This window comes from Phlebotomus papatasi, chromosome 2, assembly GCF_024763615.1.
Source record: "Phlebotomus papatasi isolate M1 chromosome 2, Ppap_2.1, whole genome shotgun sequence".
NCBI lineage: Eukaryota > Metazoa > Arthropoda > Insecta > Diptera > Psychodidae > Phlebotomus > Phlebotomus papatasi.
This window is the reverse complement of record NC_077223.1, coordinates 80,365,703-80,385,023: the sequence shown is the minus strand read 5'-3', so window position 1 is coordinate 80,385,023 and position 19,321 is coordinate 80,365,703. Positions and strand designations below refer to the sequence as shown.

The 19,321-nt window shown below is 32.6% G+C and overlaps 1 protein-coding gene across 1 annotated transcript in view; it reads right to left on the bottom strand.

Annotated features, from left to right (window-relative positions):
• The window catches only part of LOC129804612 (breast cancer anti-estrogen resistance protein 1), a 147,680-nt gene that overhangs the window by 98,735 nt on the left and 29,624 nt on the right, over positions 1-19,321 (bottom strand). The gene's annotated exons all lie outside the window — the stretch shown is intronic.

Here is a 19,321-nt window from a genome sequence, read left to right as displayed (position 1 = left end):
TATCTGCCATGGGCATCGAGCGTAATCCGCGATAAGAAATCTCCTGTGTGCAATTTATTCAAATAGAGGGGTGGCTCAAAAACTCTGCATAGGTGTGTTGAGTATTTTATCGTAGAAAATTGCAAAAGGTGTCTTTACGACTTTTCAGAAAATCTTTCATATTCTATATGCAAATTTTAAAAATTTTGTTAAATTTTATCTAAGGGAGTTCTGAAAGTACATGACAGTTATATGAAGATCTAAAATTACAATCACATGCTTCATTAAAATGTTTAATATTTGCAATTTGTTGGCTTAACTGTGTTATCACACTTACGCATTAAAATTTTAATATGATTCACATTAATTGTCTCTGGTGAGAGTCCAAATGTGCAATTTGTGTGTTTGAATCATTTTATATTCAAAATTTGATCTATTTGTTGATAAAAAGGTAGACTTGGCCCGCAACATTTGATATAAATTGATTTATAGCATTAATGCGAAAAATTAATGCGATTTTCTCTTTAATTTTTTAATGTGAAAAATATTTTTGCTTTAGGTAAATTTAAACTCATTTTTGCAGGCCAAGTCCACTTCTTTATCAATAAATAGAAAAAACCCCAAATATTAAGTGACTCAAAGATACAAATAACATATTTGGGCGCTCACAAGCGACAATTAATGTGAATCACATTAAAATTTTAATGTGGAAGTGTGATTACGCCGTAAGGCCTATCACTTGTGTTTTTTTATTCATTTTTATACTTTTCCTAAGTGAGTTTGATTAAAATTTGTAAAGGATAGGGGAGACTGGGGCAAAAAGTCACAAAACGAATATTTTATTGTTTTACAATCTACTCGAGCGCTTCAAAAATTTCTAATTACCGCAGTTTTATAGGAAATTTACCGCTCTACAACTTTGTGAAAGTAATTTTCCTCTATTATGTAAGGAAATACGTTTATCGAGCCAATTTCTAAAAGGTAATTTTGTGACTATTCTCAAAAATGCTGGGGCAAATAGTACCAGACATGGGGTATTATTATATTTTTATTCGCTTTATTACGGGCTTCCGTAAATTTGAAAAAATACCTAAAGGACATATTTTCATAGAAAATTTATTCATCTACAGCTTTGTAAAACACCATTTTCTCTGCGAGAAAAGGAGAGAACGAGAAAAGCGCTTTTCAAAGCTAATTTAGAAAAAAAAACACACAAAAGACTGCAAATCGTTTGACCAATGCAAACAACAAGCGGCGAGACATGATAATGATGTTTCTTTTCGCCGTGAGACATCAGAAATTTGCTTTGCTTTTTTGTTACTTTTTGCTCTATAACTTTTGTTACTTTTTACCCCAAGTGGCCATTTTTAATAAAAGGATTACTGGAGAAAAGAACTTTTGTGAAATTCTAAAATAGATAGCGGATTCGTATTCAAAGAATCCAAGTTATTTAGAAAATATTCACCTGTGCATCAATTTTGGAAAATAAGTAGGTAATAATTGTTATCTTCTGCAAGGAAAATATTTCAAAAATAGGGCTAAAAATTTCGAGATTTCCTTATTTTCTAAATTCCTTGTTCGAATTCTAAGAAACTTACTATATTGAAGAAGGTCTATGGAGGCTATCTATAGGAAAAAAATTTAGCCGCTATCTTTTTTACCTTGGAAGATATTGAATTTAGAATTTTTCGATTTGTGATTTTTGCCCCAGTCTCCCCTACTAAAACATTCTACCGGTTCTTAGTAAAAAATGGAGATACCACTGTGAGTAATAAGAATTTAAATGTTCTGTATGGTCTTGCTTTATTTAAATACTTTTGAGTCAAAATCTCCCTTTTCGAAAGTTTATCATATACTTTCTCTTGTTGGCAGCCAAAATTCCGAATGACAAAATCTCAAAAGGGTTACAATTCCGAATGATCAAAATCTTGACAGAATGTGAAATAATTTTCCAAAAGAAAAGAAATTTTCTTTTTGCTTCCAGAAAGGATGAGTGCAATCGCAGAAATGTGACACTGATGACACTTTTACCATTTCGGAATTTTGACTTACGGATTTTGGAAATTTCGCAATTTTGGCTTTTAAGATTTTGACAATTTCGGGATTTTAACCGGGACCTCCCAATTTTTCTATTTTATCTGAGGCACATTTGAAAAAAATTCTAACAGACATTTAGAAGGTTTAAGTTTAAACCCAGGAATGAACCACTAGAGGAGATTTTCCTAAACTCACCGGTTCATAGTGCAGTTGAGCGTATCTTGAAATACCTCCATTTAAACTACATCTAAGGATTTAGTTCAATTTAATCTCACAATTAAATTAGTGATGGCTCCGGCACACCTTTTAGATCACGAAAATTTCATGAAATCGAAATTCGAATCCCTTTCTTTCTTACATGCTTTGTATATGTCTATCTCATTCTCTCGCACTCTTCTTCTTCTTTTAAACATCACACTAAATTCAATTTAGCTCAATCAATTTTGGTATGCGAAAGAATGAGAAAGTCATATGAAAAACATGTGAAAAAGAAAGGGATGCGAATTTTGACTTCATGAAATTTTCCTGATCTAAAAGGTGTGCTGGAGCCATAATATAGCAAATTATAGAATCTGAAATAATTTGGTTGCTGTACAACTTCAAAATTTAAGTTTAGAAACAAATTAATAGCTTTCTCTTTCTCCCTCAAGAATTCATGTTTTAAAAGAGGTATAATGTAGCAAGAATAAAAGAAAATATGAAGACTGCGACAAAAGAAATTCAATTATAGAACTGATAAGAAATTTCTACGGTGTTGAGATTTATACGATGCATGAATCTAAATTTTCTTGTTATACTTTTTCCTCTCTGTGTAAAAAATCACACAATTCCCCCAATTCCCCATCGTCTGGCGCAAGGAACGACTCCCTGGTGTGCAAGAGTTTCCAAGTAAAAGGATGAGGAAGAAGTCAAGATATGTTAGCGCTGATAGACTTTCCAGACAATTTAATAAATAACACCAGACTGTGTGTAGATATAAAGTGTGAAAGGCGATATACAACCCTAAGTGAGCTCATTGCAATCGTGCACCTCTTCTCATCTTAACCAGGAATTTTCCATTGAAAAAGCAAAAAGAAAATCTTGTCATTTTGTTCCATATTCTTCATCAGACTTTATGAGTTAATTTTTCACACATCACTAGTGACAGTCATTAGTGTGAATTCATAAAATATGAGGGTACGTGAGGCATTGTGGGTCACATGCGATAACACAAATTCTGATAAGCAAATTTATTTATGTTTCAGATAAAATTTGATGGCCGACAAACTTACATAAAGTTCGATGAGTGTTAAAAGTTTCAAAGATCGGTTCGTAGATTTAGCATTTTCATTTTTTCGAATGTCATTCAGTGAAAAGGTTCCGTCAGTTTTTTTTTATTGGATTTCAAATCCGATTACAGCAAGATGAGAGCCAATGTGGCGTCAATAACAACAAAAAGCAATATAAAAATGTAAAATTTCTGTATTTTCATGATTGCAGTTAAAGGTCCCTTTACATGAGGATATTTTGAGCCGGAATTTCCGTTTCGTGATAAAAATGCGTATCGAGATATGTACTGATTCAATATTGCAAATCCTTGGGCGCATAAAATATCATATAAAGCTAGGGGAAGTCTTTTAGGTTTCGCACATACTTTGGCTGCGAACACTGCATATACTTTTCGCAGATTCTTTTAATGAATCTTGTCTATTTTTTTTTAGGAAATGTGTGACTTAAGACTAGTTACTAAAATGTATGGCCTTTAGGTCATATTCATTAAAGGAATATGGGAATAATATGAAGTTTTCGAAGTTAGACTGTGTTTGAAGCCTGAATAACTTTCTCTATGCTTAGAATATTTTAGGAAATTCGTTTTGATCATAAACATCTTTTTGTTGAGCTACGAATGTAATATGAAAGTGATATATTTTTAACAAAATAAGTGACCAGATTCGTGTGTCACAGTTAATTATTGCTCAATTATACATTAGACATATAAATGAAAACTCGTTATCTTTTATTTTTCAAAATATAAACTAAAGAATTTTATATAATAAATTTCATATTATAGCCTCACTTCAAAGACCTCAGAATGGTTAACTGAGAAAGAATGTTCCTAAAAACGAAAATTATAATTACAATGTATTACAAATTTAAAAAGTCAGGTTAGACTATATCAAAAGTATTTTAATATAGCCTGTAAAGCTTTAGAGTAAATGTACCAAATTTCGGCCAACTTGCAATTTCGGCCACTTCTTTTGTTTCTCAAAGTTACATGAATTTTTAGTTTTTGCAATCTTTGAAAATTTTAAAATACAAAAAAACAAAACAAAAAATATCGTTTGGACGAACAAGATGTTGTGAAAAATAGTTTGGAATAATTCTGGAAGGGCAAAGAACTATGAGCATCAAGGTGGTCGAAATATTACTCAAGGCTATATATATTTTTTATTAATTTTAAAATATATTAAAAATTATTTTGAAGAAACCAAAGACGATAAATTATCTAGAAGATTCCAGGGAACATTCTTTAAAAAAAGAGTAATAAAAAATCAATTTGTATTAAAAATATTATGGGGAAGCGCGCTAACTTTGGACGACTCAAGCTTCGGACAATGCATTTTTCTCTATGTTCCTTATAGATTTCACCCATAGCCTTTTCTGAAAATTTTAGGCATTGGACTGCTATTAAAATTCATAGAGCAGCATAAATCGTCCGAAGGTACCGCTCTTCGCTCTACATCTTAAACGTAAAACTTTGGTACACATAGTCTTTGTCGTGTTATAAGATGTGTTTTTCTAGTTTAGTTAGTAGCTCTCACTGTCACTGGGCTGTAGAGCGAAGAAAATTATCAGTTAAAGGACATGGGTGATACGACAACATGACCACGAATTGGCACGAGTTGTTGATATAGTGATGAAAATTAATTAAGAAAATTAAGGAATTATGGCTCTCGCGCATCTTTTAGATTGGATAAATTTCATATAATCGAAATTGAACATCAATCAATGAGTGATTCCTATTAAATTTAAAGACCTGCTGTTTTATGTTAACATACTCACTATATTGGAAGTAGGTACAGTAGGTGTCAAAAGTTTGTTGCCTCATGTACGTTCGGGAAACCAGGTGCAAAAAATGATAGAAAAAATTACTTTTTAAAATTTTTCCTTTTGCAAAGTAGTTGCGTGTAATCCTTAGATCTTAGTTGTGTATTTTGAAAAATATATTTCATTTTATTTAATATAAAAAATAATTGTTTTCTAAAAGTTTTTCATTTTTCAAGCGTCAAAAGTTTGTCGCCTCATTTGAAAAGTTACTCAAAATAGTCAAAAGCATGCAACCAACTTAAAGTAAATCGGCTATATGTCAAGTTTATGTGATTTGAGAGGTTAATGGTGAGTTTGGACATTTCTAACGTTGTGAATGGCAAATACATGTCCATAAAAGAGATGATAAATAACAGGAAATAATCTGTTCTTTTTATGATTCATAATTTAGGTTAAAATGGCAAGTTAGAAAATATTAAAAGGAGAAAAATTGTCCAGAGATAGTGCCAGAATGAATATTCGTCGGCAATTGTTTAATTTTATGGAAAGTAGCGCTTTTTAGACGTGATCATGCCTCATCACCACAAATTTTGGGGATTTTATATATATTCTGACATGATTTCCATAAAATTAAACAATTGGCGACGAAGATTCGTTTTGGCCGTATCTGTGGACTATTTTTCTCCTTTTAACATTTTCTAACTTGCCATTTTAATCTAAATTATGAATTATTAAAAAAACAGATTATTTCTCGTAATTTATTATCACTTTTATGGACATGTATTTGCCATTGAACACTTGAGAAATGTCCCAACCCACCATTGGCCTCTCAAATCACATAAACCTAAAATATAGTCGGTTTACATTAAGTTAGTTGTATGTTTTTGAGCATTTTAAGTAACTTTTCAAATGAGGCAACAAACTTTTGACGCATGAAAAATGAGCAACTTTTAGAAAATAATTATTTTTATATGAAATAAAATGAAATATTTTTTGCAAAATAAATAAGATCTAAGAATTACAGGCAACAAGTTTACAAAAAGAAAAATTTTAAAAAGTAATTGTTTCTATCATTTTTTGCACCTGGTTTCCCGAACATACATGAGGCAACAAACTTTTGGCACCTACTGTACTTGTTACAGTATGTCGATTCCCGTAGTTTGGCTCATTAAATTATTTTGGATGTCTTCAATTACCTGGAAAATAAAAGAAAAACTCGTTACAATCACACTAGAATATTAAATTTTATTATGATAAAAAATTGTAAATAAACTAATAAATTAATCAGAGTGTTTTTCTTTGTTAATCAATTGTTTAAAATCGATCAGGTGGAAGTAATGGATAAGTGAAATATAAAACAGAATTTTATCAGTCGGTTCATAAACTCGTGACTCAAATTCATACATTTTTTGAACTTGGTCATAAATGGTATTGATAAATGCGTCAAATTAAATATTTCCGGTATTTCCCATAAGTTAATTCATGTCATAAAGTAAACAAACAGGGCATATCATCGACGGTCTATTACGCATGTTTTATCTCTGCATGATTTAACTGAGACTTTCCAATACATCATGTCGCTTCTTCATCTTCTGTCTTCTGTCCGAAGATGAGACCATTGGAGCCCTTGTCGCCGCGGGAAATGAGACGATCCTCACCGCACTCGCCGACTAATGGTGAAATCTTGGGCAATGAGAGGGAATTTTGAGCGTGAATTAGCATAAATGAGGTGCATCTCCGCCAACTAAACGCCACGATCGTTCTTTGAGAGCCCTATTGAAGTCATACTTGAATTGATGACGGCCGCAATGGCAGGATTTAATGGATGTCGGTCTTCCATATATGGACGCCTTTGTGCTACAATTACATACAAAATGATTGCATAATTGGCCGCACAGACGATCTTCATCATCTGCATGAGACAATAAATCCACCAGCAAGTACGCCAGGTAAATACCTCAATGGAATGCAGTGATTGAATACTATTTCAATGGGATTTAGGGGGATCTTCATCGAAATTTCCCACTGAGCCACACAACTCAGCGCTATTTCAATTTTGGATTCACTCTGGCGCCATTGTCCCTTGAAATCTCAATCAAAAGCGCGCACCATAAATGGATATCTGTTGATGATGGAAGTGAGACATTAGGCATCTCTCAGAAGAGAAATAATTAAATGAAATTTTCGATAATGTTGTCTATGAATAAATTTCCTCCTCCCAAATTGCTTCTGATAAATATTCTCACAACTCAATCCAACACCCGAGATAAGAAATCTTTTGTACTAGTCCGTTCTCTTTCAGAAGGATTCAATTATAGCCCGAAATTTATCATCATAAAATACTTTGTTGATTTTGTTTTTAAGAAATTTTATGATTATTCTGGAACCAAGAGCCCTTCTCGATTGACTTGATTTACTTCTGTTTGTGACAGTATATTACTCTGATGTTGCTTCAAAGGTTCTAACTGAGGACCATTCAAATGGGACGCAAATTTCGACATAAGTAAAATGTTCCTCCAGAGATTTAGTAAATAGAAGAACCTTTAGGGCACTAAATATTACTTTGAAAGATCTTATTAAAACTCTCTCCGTTTTATGTAGATATTGAAGAATTTCTTAGTATTATATTCCATATTTTTGTCATACGGTTAGAATTAGAGGAATGTTCACCCTTACAAAAGGGTGATCCTTTGAACTTGTCCGACAACATGCCCAAAAGGAGGAAACCCAACAAATTCCCTGGAGGAGGAGTAACACTGTTATTTGACTCCCCCTCACTTACAAATTCTCATCTTCAAGGAATGCGACAAATTTAAAGAAGTCCTTTTTGATTCTCGAAAACGAATTCTTGTAGTAATAATTGGAAGAAAGTGGTTCTGCAGAAACATATTAATTTTCAGTTTTATTTTAAAATGAGACTCTTACGATAAAAATGACATTATAGTAGAAACGTTAACTTAATAGGGGGAAGTGAGGCACCTTTGAAAATTGGGCACCTTTCAAATTGGGATTTTTCACCTATTTTTAAATAAAGTTGAGCCTAATCGGGTGTATTTTATTTTTTTTTATTTTATATATTTAGATTCTCAATATATTTGTGCAGCATAATTATATCACAATAAGGCTCAATTTTATTTAAAAATAGGTGAAAAATCCCAATTTCAAAGATGCCCCACTTTCAAAGGTACCCCACTCCCCCTTACTATGATAGCCTTTCGCTCATTAGATATTACAAGAGACCAAATTCATTTTTGTGATCGAAATATGTGATAGGGGAAGGTTTTCAAGTTTTTGGACACAATCTTGCTTCGAACACTTCATATTTATCCCATATCACTGACCTAATTTTTTCAGGAAATGTGTAAATTAATAGGGGAAATAGGGCTATTTTGAGCTATTAGGGCTACATTGATAATACGATTTTCTCGCATATTCCTAAAAGGAACTGGATTTTAACGTTCGTTGTGTAATTTATATAGACAAAATAATTGTGAATCGAAATTGAATAATGGTAGGGCTCACTTTTCTTTAAAAAATATGTGAAAAAATAGAATATCAATGTAACCCTATCTCCCCCTGCTAACTATTAATTTGCATTGCCATAGATCAAATTCTTAAAAGCAATGTAGGAAATATATGAAGTATTCGAAGCCAGAGTGTTTGCAAAGCCTAAAAGTTTTCCCCTACTTAGAAATACTTTTGCTATGTTTGTGAAATAGGAGAACAACTGATACGAATTACACCCCTGTTATTCTTATTCCAAAAAGCGGATTCAGCCAAAATCTCGAAAGCCAAAATCCCGAAAGAGCTAAAATCCCGAAAGCCAAAATCCCTAAAGCCAAAATCCCGAAAGCCAAAATCTCGAATGTTCAAAATCCTGAAAGGGACGAAGACACACCTGTATGTTACCAAAACACAGAGCATTTCCCTTTGCATCGAGCAAACGCAGATGCAATTGTGGGAGTAGCTATATGGTGCTTTTATGAATTCGATTTTGGTTTTCGGGATTTTTACCGAGACCCGGGTATTTCCCTTAGAAATGTTAGACAGCATAGGGTGGAGTAACCACTTATCGCCACTTTTAGGAAAAAGTTAAATAATAATAATAATAATAATGCTGGCACAACATTCCATGAAAGAACAAGGCCTTCCCACCAGGGGATTTCTAGACACGCATTATCATTTTTTCTCGTACGGGATGAGGTTGTCAGTCCCATGCCCGTGGAATCAAGTGCAGTGAAGCTCGCTGGATGCAATTCGAACACCTTTAACGCCAGAAAAATTTCTGGTGACCTAAAGGAGATTCGAACCCGGGACATTTGCATCATAGAGCGAGTGCTCTACCACTTGACCCATTGTGTGCCAGTGACAATATACGTGAGTATATGAGATAATAATATACGGGAGTGAGTGATAATATACGTTATAAGTTAAATTAACTGTATTATAACTTTTGACCCCTTATTATCAGATAACTCAAATTTCAGACAAAGTTACTTAGATATATTGGCTCTAGATTCGTCAAAACAAAAGGCCTACAAATTTAACGTGGGAGTACCTAAAAAGTGATTTTTATGAGGAATGCAAAAATAACCACTTTTCGACAGTTCTGTAACCACTTCTCGCCACCCATTTGGAAAGGTTCAAACACGATTATTTTGGGCAATATTATACAAAGAATACATTCAGCATTTCTTTTTCCTCATGATCACCTTAATATAACTCACATTAAATGATTTTTTTTCAATTTATTTGAGAAATCAAATTATTAAACTATTGCAGAAAGTAAACAAAGCAGATTTGACAACTGAGAATCTATGAAGTGAAGTTAGCGTAGCCTATTGAAAAGCAATGGCGAGAGGTGGTGAATCAATTTTAGAATATTACCACTTTTCGCCATGGCTCATTTTTACAAAAAATAATATAAAATGAAACATTAACTAACTAAATACAAATTTAATGTATTCGCCGAATGTAATTAATTGTTCAATAGACAAATTTATTTATTCAGAATCGTAAATTTTGTTTGATAAAAGTTTCATGACATTTACTATATTTGGTAAGAAATATTTGATTCACTGCACTTTCTTAAAATATTCCCCTAAAAAATGGTCAAACATTTAAATTCAAAACAAAAAATTGTGTTTTTCGACTCTATAAGTAACAGCAGTAGAGATAAAAATAACCTTACTGGTAATTTATTTCACAAATAATGAAAAAAAATGAGATTTCAATATAAGTGGCGATAAGTGGGGCACTGGCGAGAAGTGGTGATTCAACCCTATAAAGACCAATCTGTTAAGGGCATCGACTTGAGTCTCCGGATGAGTTTATTTTGTAAATTGACTCATATATCAATAAACTTTTTTAATATACTTTCTTAAGTTCATTATGATGAAAAAAATGATAATTCTAACAATCACAAATACCTAAAAAAAAACGAATATGAAAGATTGCACGCAAACTGGAATTAAAATTGCTAGTCGGAGTATCAAAATAGAAAAAAAAATAAGAAATTCATCATAAGTTTTGTAGACTTTCACTTGTTAAAGCAGAAAGAGTGATTTCTATCTCATCCATTGACCGTCGAAGAGAACCCTCTTTTACGACCTCCTCACACGAAAATATGACGTCAAGGAAAAAGGGTTTAATGAGATAATATTCGAGGCTCTAAAACAGTATTTTCTCCCATGTGTACAGCCCATGATTAATATTTGCTGAGCGACCGACACAAAATCAGCTCATTTCATTTTGTATGACCGAACATGCAAACAATGGTGATTTGTGTCGCGGGAAATTTAAAAAGGTAATATTTGAAGGTACAATTGATAGCATAGACAACATAAAATACAACTTCCGATGGTAAATACACTATGGAGACAGCCAATGCAAATAAAAGACCGCGAAATAGAAGAAAGGCGATGGCCCTTGGGAATATTCTTCTCATCCTTCCGACAATATTCTCTCAACAATTCCCGACAATTCCAATCGAAAGAGTGCACAAATTTCCACACTATTTGCATTTCATGGCTTCTTCCAAGTGAACTCAGCAAGATGAGCCAATCATTGAAAATTGAGATATAGCTTTGTGAATTGACTTTTAACGAGGAATAAATTAAGCATCATCCTCCTTCAGTGAAGGGTGAAAAATTGCCCAGAAATAGCAGCAAGAGGGTGAAAATATCATCTGTGACACGTGACTGTGTCTAATGGAAAAATTTTCAATTCACTCTCTGCCAGATCCAATGAGGATCATCTGCAGATATACTCTTCCATCCCCATTGGGATAGCGCGTCCGGGGTAAATGTCCTCCTGACACGTTCATCACCAGCAGATGTGGGTGAATTTAATCATCATCACTGCAAAAGGGTTGAGAATTCTATTTGTGGCTCACTTAAAGTATGCTCGACATACGTGACAGTGGATTAAATTATATAGGGATTGTGACCGAGAAATCTGCCTCATGACAAACCAGTCGACAAACATCCCAAGACATGATGGTTCGGGGTGTTAAATTTACACCCGAAAGCCATAAAACATCCTTTTCTTCTCACACAAGATTTAATTTCATCTTTAAGTTAATTAGTTCTGGTAGAAGCACATTCTTCTCCTTTCTTCTTAAAGTAAAGTTTCTTCTAAAAGAAAACTCTTTTCTCACTTTAAACTTAGTCTAGTGCATTTTTTGTTTCCTTTGGATTCCCATAAGAAAACATTATGCAACAAAAAATCAATTTATAAATATATAGGGGAGACCGGGGAGATTTGGGGCAGGGGTAGTGTAGGGCAAGGCGGTTTTTTTAAATTATTTTTGAAATAAATGAGATTTAACCACTATTCAATCGTAAACAATATTAAGATGTATCTTGACTAAAAGAATGGATATCCTCAGTTTTATTGTTTTAATTCTATGAACACTTTTTTAAAAATGGCTAAAAATTGTTTATATCAACGATAAATAATCAAAACATTTATATCTCATTAGCTAGCAATATAATCTGGGAACATATTTTTATAAAAGTTTCAGAGATTATACGCTCTTGTTTTTACTTAAAGGTTCTAACTACCAAAACTACCCGCGGGGATGTTTGGGACACCTAAAAGGGGATGATTGGGACGTTGATTTTCGACAAGATTGTAGGTGGCGTGCGATTTTTATTATCAAAATGGAGAGTAATGCCCAGTTTCTATTGGAAATATCCCTCTTGTGCAAACTTTACCAGTTGAGCAATTGTCTACAGGGACAATTAAACCATCAATGTCTTGGGTATCAATAATTTACTCTCCAGAGGATATTCGACCTTTGCTCAATCCCGTTAAAAACTATTTTCTCGAAAATTTCTCGAGCAATATCCTCTAAAATTCTCACAAATTCTCCAGAAAGGGCAAGACGAGAGGTTTTTTCAGAAAAATAAGGAAAAAACAGGTAACATGCAGTTATCGTAAAATCAAACAGGAATACGTCAATGAGTTTAAAACTAAAAGTTGCAAGAAAATTTACTTGCGTGAGGAATTTGATGATCATGATTGCAATACTTAGAAACAAAAAAGCAAAGAAAGGTAGAAGGAAAATAAGAAGAAAATATTTTAAATAATTGATTGACAATTAATGACTCTACTCTACAAATTAAATAGATATTAATTTCTAATTATGAAAAAAAAAGATTAAACATTTTTATTTCTATCAGAAATATTTTTTATGTAGTATGTAAAATTAATTACCGTGCTCAAATAATGCAAATTATGCGAGAAAAAACGCGTCCCAAACATCCCCTTTTGCGTCCCATACTGCCCCACATCGGAGAGGTTTGGGACAAAGCGTCAAGTTAAATGTTTTATCTTCTCCAAGAAAACTCAGTTGTTTTCCAAGTTCTATCGAGTACTTTTTATAAAGTCAATACCCGTAAGTATCCTATAGACCGCATAAAATTATGATACGCTATCGTGATTTTTTGGAATAGTGCCTCAATTGTTGTGGACGTAGCAGTTTTATGGATTGGGTTTAGTTTCAGTTGGCAGAGCTTAAGAAATAAATTTGCGTTCGTTCGTCTTGAACAATTTTTAAGTGTATTTTATTTTTACTCAATCATTACTATGATTTTTCATTTTTAACATTTCTCCCTCCTGGTGCTTGCACCCACTTCTTGAATTTCAATTTCAACAAAGTCAAAACATGAAAAAAGTGTCCCAAACCTCCCCGGTCTTCCCTAACTTTTAATTTTATAATATATTTTCAGCATTAATATCAAGAATAAATTACGTATCGGATTTAAGAAAGAACTGATGATAAAAGCTTTCTAAGTCCTCAAATTTTGAACTTATGACCTAAGAAATCGAGACTCATCAACTTATAAAATTTCATATAGATGGATGGATCCCTGGATAAGTTTTCAGATGTTGTAATGGATTAAATACAAAAGGGCTCTTTAGGGCCCAAATAGACTCAGACTGACCCTCGAGAAGATTTAGCATACAAAATCTGGCAGTAAAGACAGTAAATCCGGTAAAGGAATTTTATGCAAAGGAGTTCTTATTGATGATCCAAGTCCACATTGTGTGACAGTTTACGAAAGATCTTTATTGCTGAATTTTACATGTTAAATATCGAGCATCAGCTTGAGTCTATTTAGACTTGTAGAGTACGGTTCTAACTTTTTGTTAATACTTAATGATTTTTTGAAGAATATTATCCTTCTAGTTTCAAACCATATTAGGGGATAGAATCGAAACCCAAAATTTATCCCAATTATTTTAGAGATTATCATTTTTAATATGTTTTGTTGTAACATTTTTGAATAATTACCTTGATTTATTTGAATAATTAGAATTTGAATAATTACCTTCTCTTTTTATTAAATGTTTAAGGCTGGAATATTATTATAATTCAAGAATTGTAATTCAAATTTTCTTACCAATTTTTGAATTTCTGAAGCGGTAGTGTACAAAGTGTACTGGTAAAGGATTAATTCAAAACTTTTAGAGCTTTCAGAGCTTTGAGATTAGGTATAATGTAACAAAAGAACCTAGAGCAAATAAATTTAAAAAATACTTGTTAAAATTCTCATCCATCCAGAAGGGAAAGGATATTATTTACGGAAATCCACATCCATTTGCAGATATCCTCTTGAGAAGGAAAACTCATCGAAATGTAATTCATCCGTGAGTGACAATAATTGATTTGGAATATGCGTGTCTCTTGCAAGAAAGGAAAAAGACAATGTCTGCAAGACAAGCGGAAAAAATGATGATTTCACTGAAAGATGGGAAAATCCTGAAGACAACGTTACCAAGAGACGCCAGGAAAGCTTTGGCGAAATCACCCTCGCAGTTTTCGGCAAAAAAACGACATTGATCTGATAAAGCGAGGGGATCAAAGGGGCTTTATGAAATTCAGATGATGGGCCAAAATAAAGGGGATGTCTAACTCAGTGAGGCTAGAGTGATATAAAACTGAAAAAGGGTGCTACAAAGTGGAAAATCAATAAGATTTTTCGATTTAACTACAAATGCTGCTGCCCCAAAAAAAATCTGTCCTCTTTGTCGGGCCCTTGAGAATTGCTAAGCCTCACATTAATTGGGCAAGATTACAATCACAATTCCTTGCAACGAGGCAATTATGAATTACATTTTGGAGGGAAACAGACACTTGAGCAGGACAATAAATCTCTCACACTGTCTCAAGTTATAAATTAAAAGTCACATCTATTCCTTCAAGGAAGATATGCCATAAAAACCTGGTGTTTTATCTGCTGTTCTTTTTTTCCCTCTTGAGTCCTTTAAGATGACATAAATTCCCATTTCTGATACTCCCAAAAGGAGATTAAAATTGATGTTCCACATTTTAAGAAAAAGAAACAGAAGAACCATCAGAGAGTCACAATATAAAATATAAATTTATGGAATAAACTTGCGTGTTTTAACAATATTCCAGCATGACATGAATTGTGCTGTAAATTGTCCTTTTATGACTGGTAAATGAACAATTAATTGCTGTGGATTGATATTGTTCGTGATCAAATTGTTCATTAAACCAATGAATTTAGTGAGAGAGAAACAATATTTCAATGATTTTAATCGTTCACTGTAAACTTTAAATTTATTTCACTAGCGATTCCAATACAAAACATGTTCACAATAGTGTGTGATAACGGTAGAAACACATAAATAATGAAAAACAGAAAAAAAACTTCACCACACTATACATATTTTATTAAAAGAAGTCATATATGCAAGCTGACATTGATAATAAATGTCATAGAATAATTTTTTTTCCTTAAAAAATAATCTTTTTTCATTGTGATATTTTCCCAAAAAATAAATATATAAATAAATATATAAACAAAATAAAAGCATTATGGTTACTGTACCAAATTTCATCCAGCTTGCAATTTCGGACATTTCGTTGTTCCTCAAATTTTCTTGAATTTCTTTTTTTTGCATCTAGAGATTAATCCTAAAAAAAAAAACAGAAATGTCGCTTTGACGAACGAGATGATGTGAAAAAGACTTTGAAAGAATTCAGAAAAGACAAGGAACTATAAGAATCGAGGTGGCCGAAATATTACCCAAAGCTATGTCTATATTTTTATTCATTTTAAAATGTATTAAGAATGATTTTAGCGGAAACAAAGGTGATGAATTATTTACAAAGTCCCAAGTAACACTCCTCAAAAAAAGTAAGGTAAGTGTGCCAAATTTCGGCATAGTTGCATGCAAGCGTCAAAGTCTCAAGTTTGAAATGTAATATTTTAAATACAAATTGATTTTTTTTATTCTTTCTTCTGAAAGAGTGTTGCTTGGAACCTTGTAAAGAGTTTACCGTCTTTATTTATTCTAAAATCATTCTTAATACATTTTAAAATGAATAAAAATATAGACATAACTTTGGTGCCCTATTTCGGCCACCTTCATTTTCATAGTTCTTTGCCCTTAGGGAATTCTTCCAATAGCTTTTTCACGTCATCTCGTTTGTCGAAGCTACATTTTTTGTTATTCTTTTGCATTGTATAATCTCTAGAGTACGTAAAATGTAAAAGTTCATGGAAATTTGAGGAACAAAAAAAGGTGGCCGAAATTGCAAGCTGACCGGAATTTGGTACACTTATCCCATCCATAAGATAAACGCATAAGTCGGTATTATTTCGACATTTAGAGATATAAGTTTTCGTTGCTAAAAAATAAGAAGCTGAAATTGTAAAGAATCTCAGCTAAAAAGATCAACTAACACATATAGGGGAAAGTGCTCTCCCTTCGAACGATCATGCCTCCGAATAAGGTAAATTTATTTTGCTTTTCGTAAGAGATTTACACTAAATTATCGCGGAATTTTCAACAATTGATGATAAGCCAAATAATACTTAATAGAAATGTGTAAATCTCTTAGGAAAACTAAAAGAAAATTCACATTATTCGAAGGCATGAACGTTCGAAGGGAGAGTACTTTCCCCTACTTGGAGTTCTATGCATATTCTTTATCTAATTTGAATAAATTTAGTTTTGGTGGAAAAGTCTTCTAATTGTTAAAAATTATTTGGATTTCACTAATTTATTTTCAGATATGTTTTTTTTTTCAGTGTAATAAAGAACAATACATTGTTCAGTCCAGATATAACCAATGGCCTTAATTCTTTCTAACGATTTTTCAAAGTCAAATGTCAAAGTCATCTAAAATTATTTCATAATTTCAAAAGTGCAATTTAAATCGAACCAATTGAACTATAATATTATTTCTTTTCTACCCAGCATTATTCCTTATTGAATAATTATTTTTAACCATTTTGTTACCAAACGATCGGACCTAGGCTAGGTTTGTTGGAAAGGTCTTGGAATCCCTAATAAGACTCAACTGGTTTCGATTTGTTGTGAACCAATAACAGAGGTTTGTTTGAAATTTAATTGGATTATTTCTACGCTGCTTTAAGTAATCTTTTATAAAGGTACAAATCGACTTAATTCGTTTATTTTTCATGAAAACTTTAATATGTTTAAATGAAAATCATATGTTTTTTTATATATATTATATATTGCATTTTTAATAAATTTATTAGGGGTAGTGAACGATAAACCCTACTTGGAGTGCCTTATCTTTATGTAGAATATTTTATAGTTTCTATTTTGTACTGAAGTATATGATTCATGCTTTGTGCCAAAAGTTACGATGGGGAGACCACTTGTGCAAGTGGAAAATCTATATATGGAAAATGGGGCGGACCATTTATCACTTATCACGCAGAACATCCCCAAAAGTATCTTAAAAGTGAGGGAGCATGAAATGCTCTTCTGAGGGGACTATTGTAAAGCAAATGACATGAAAAAGGGAACATATTTTATGAGGGAACTATTTTGAGATACCTATGATGGGTCGGTCAAATTGATAGGCAGAATATGTTCATAATGCCTATACGTATCCCCAAAGACTCCTCACGGGCGTTTAAGCAAAATTTAACCCTACAATTCATCAAAATAATACACATTTGACTTTAAATGAACACAGCATGAGAATTTGCATGAATTTAAATTAATATTTCTCTTTAGTGAATGTTTCTCGTCTATGATTCTTCATGCAAATTAACATCAATTTGCCTCTTCATGTTTACACACATTTTGTATTATATTAGAGATGATTGTACAACAATGAGATTGTATTGCAGAGAAAATGACAAAATTCACTGAAATGGTAAATTCTGCAAATGACAGCAGACATTCCACTGTCACGATTATTGTTATTAGTCTATGTGTAATACTAGTGGATGATTTTAGTGCATTTGAGCGTGTCTCTCGTGTATTGCTCTTTCTTCCCTTTCTCCCTACGAAAGATAACCGTAAAAGTTCCACCAGTTTACGACTTGTGGATATGACCGTAGAAGCACTCACGCAATTAATGGGGCAAAACTATATGGTTACTCCCCCGTTGAGAAAATCCTCCCGAAAGGACAATTAAGCTGGAGAAAATTCACAACTTCACCATTTGAAGGATTTACTCCAAGAAACATGGATAATTTTTTCACCGCGACGTACGTGAAGAAATTCCCTAAAATACACAATGAATATTTTCTCCATAATTCATATACATTTCATTGTTGATTCTCCTCTTAGCATTTTCTTGGGTTCTTCTTTGAGGGAGAAAATTCTGTGAGACACTTCTCAATTCTAACCGCGTTTCATGATAACTCTTTTGCACCTTCTTTCCCATGTTCCAACTTCCAACTGTCTTTCTGCAGCCACTATACACTTAAAAAAAAAATCTTGAACTTTCTTATACAAGTTGCAGAACAACTCTTTACGACTGAGACGTGCTTTAATTTCTTCTCCCCACAAGAAATGCAAATTATTTTAAATTTCTCCTGTTTCTGTGCTAATTCCACTCTTCACGCCTTTAATCCACTGCTAAATGGACGAGAAGATCGTTGAGAACAAGACCAAAATTTGTCATTTAAATCATGATGAACTCAAACAAGGAGTTGAGAAAGGAATCACAGTAGAAGAAACTTTCTGAACCAAATCCAAGAATGAAGTGTGTATTTATTCTAATTGAGTTCTATAAGACAGAACCATTTTATTAGCTCAAGAAAAGCTTAATAGAATTAAGCTTTAGATAAGGGGTTTAGCTTCATACTTTTGCATTCAGGAAAAAGGGTTAAAATTCCAGGAAAATCGTCTAAATCAAGGAAAGTGTTGTCCAGATTCAAGTTGTTAATAGTTTTTTTTAATTCAATGGAATATCATCTGAATCATTTAGAAAATCAAATTTCTGTTTTGAAATCAAGAAATATTTTGCTTAAATCTAGAATATTTTCTTGATTCTCAAGTTTTACTCAGGATTTATCTTCTTAATCTTATAATCTTCATCTTAAAATATTATGGTCATTTGTTTAAATAGGTAATATTAATAATAATAATCCTGGTACTACATTGAGTAACTAATCTTTTTTACATGCGGGATTTTTATACAAATATAGTTATTTTTCTGTATTCAAGTAGGGCGAAGTACCCATGCTTTTTATGGTCCCAAGCTTGATAATGACTAAACTTTCCCTATGTTTTTTTTAATAAATGTGATTCTGCAATATATTTTAAAGATAGGACACTTTCCCCTTGATTTTAAAATATGCAGGTGCGATGAGTCACATTTATTGAGAAACATAGGAAAAATTTAGTCATTATAAAGCTTGGGAGAATTCGAAGCATGGGCAGGACACTTCCCGTACCTCCCCTACAGCGAAACTCATTTCTTTATTTCCAGACAAATTTCTGGAGATCTATAAGAGATTCGAACCAGAAA